The sequence below is a fragment of the Chrysochloris asiatica genome, unplaced genomic scaffold (assembly GCF_000296735.1).
Source record: "Chrysochloris asiatica unplaced genomic scaffold, ChrAsi1.0 scaffold00535, whole genome shotgun sequence".
NCBI classification, from domain to species: domain Eukaryota; kingdom Metazoa; phylum Chordata; class Mammalia; order Afrosoricida; family Chrysochloridae; genus Chrysochloris; species Chrysochloris asiatica.
Genome location: NW_006409053.1, coordinates 513,797 through 515,890, shown reverse-complemented (window position 1 = coordinate 515,890; position 2,094 = coordinate 513,797). Strand labels below are relative to the sequence as shown.

Here is a 2,094-nt window from a genome sequence, read left to right as displayed (position 1 = left end):
AGTCTTCCTTGTTCATTGTCCAAATTATACACATATACGAAGTGACAGAAAATACCTTGGTTTGAGTTAGGCTAACCGTAGTCCATAAACTGCTGTCTTTATTTTCAAAAGTGGTCTTTGGCATCAGAATTCTCTACTGCAATAAGTTGTTTGACTTACTGACTGCTGCTTCCAAGATTGTAGATCCAAACAAACTAAATGATAGAATATCAAATGGGTCAAATAAGTAAATTTTATTCAGAGAAATTGCCTTGGGACATTGATTCAGATATATATAATACATTTATTCACCATGGGAAAGAAGGCTAACACAGGGAGTATTTGTTACCTGTGTACATGAAGTGGGGGGAGTGGGCAGCAAGAGGAAGAAAGATATTGGCTGTTATGTTATATCCATTGTGTGTGTACACACACAATTATTTTTCTTTATCTTCAAAAAACAACATTCAGATAACTGTGTCTAAACTCACATTTATTCACATATAAGGATATTAGGATTTTACTAAGTGTGAAGACTTTACCATCTTTACATAGGTTTTATGACTATACGTCAGTAATTTTTTATTTTAATTGAGTTTTCCTCCTATCTCCATTATTTACTATCTGTGTCTTGTTACTGTTGTTGTTAATGCCGTCGAGCCAGTTTCCACTCATAGCGACCTGTATGGGATTTCCGAGGAGCAGCTGCTGACCTTGAACCATCAACCTTCTGGTTCAAACCGACCTTGCAGTCCACTGCATTAACCCACAACACCACACCAGGACTGCTTCTGTATATTATCGAGCAATTATATAAAGTTTTTAAAGTTTACTACTTTGGAAGAATTAAATATAATGATATTGGTAAAATATATTAATCACATTACATTTTTAAATTGATTACTTATTAATTATGGTTCTGTGGATCACAAGGTCCATTTGAACTTGAAGGTCGGCAGTTAGTATTCACCAGCTGCTCCTCAAAACCCTACACTGATTCACTTCAAGTCGGAAAGGATTCCACGGCACCTAAAAACATCGTTATATTTAAAGTCCGGGTTTGGCACTGTAGAATAAGCCCTGAATTGCTGAGATGAGTTCGATGGTTTAAACCTACCAGCCCATTCTCAGAAATCCTATACAGGGTCACTATGAGTCAGAACTGACCGCACAGCACTTAACAACAACATCATTATAATTATGATATGATGTTGCTGTTGTTATTAAGTGGCGTGGAGTCTGTTCAGATTCATTAAGGCTCTATATAGGGTTTCCGAGGAATAGCTGGTGGGTTTGAACTGCCGACCTTGATTTTTAAACTGACCATAAAATCGAGTGCTTATCATACATTGCCACACTTGCAGTTTTAGGATTTAACACATTGCCTAGTAGAACAAATGTTTGATAAAATGTCTTTCTTTCCTTTGTTGGAAACTATTTTTTCCCAATATTCCCTTTCATCAAGGGCAGTGGTAAGGACTAGTCAGAGAGTCTCCTAAAGTACACAATTTAAGGAGGCATTCAGGAGCATCTGTGTACTTTCACAATCCTGAAAGTCAATTCCACCTTAAATTGTGCCTTCAAGTGCCTCTTACCTCTGTCTGCTTTTTCATCTCTCTATGATGTGTTTGCACCTTGTCCACTTAGCAGACTGGAAGCATGGTGACATAGTAAACAGAAATAAAACCATATTGCTGAGGAGATCATTTTGACTACTAGAAAACCTGTAGGACAGAGTTAGAATGGCACCACTGAGTTCTTAGGGCTGCGAATCTTCAGAAGCAGATGGCAACACCTTTCTCCTGTGGAGCAGCTGGTGGGGATCAATCAGTTAAACAATTAAACACTGTGCCACCAAGTTCATGGTTACAGAACAGTGTTTTCTAATGCAATAGAGTTGAATTAGAAAGCCAACATCCAGCTGTGTTACAGTTTCATTCAAGTTCATTAATCTTCCTGTGAGACATTTTGCTGAACTCTGAAATGGTTAAGAACTATACCACAATTTTCTGTGGTTGTGTGAATTAAATCATTCAACATAAATAAACACCTTGAAGAAGTCCTGACATTTATAAAATACTACTACTATTATCTACTATTATTATTTTATTATTA

At 36.8% G+C, this 2,094-nt stretch overlaps 1 pseudogene; it reads right to left on the bottom strand.

Moving 5' to 3' along the window:
* The window catches only part of LOC102832239, a 12,471-nt pseudogene that overhangs the window by 1,376 nt on the left and 9,001 nt on the right, over window positions 1-2,094 (bottom strand).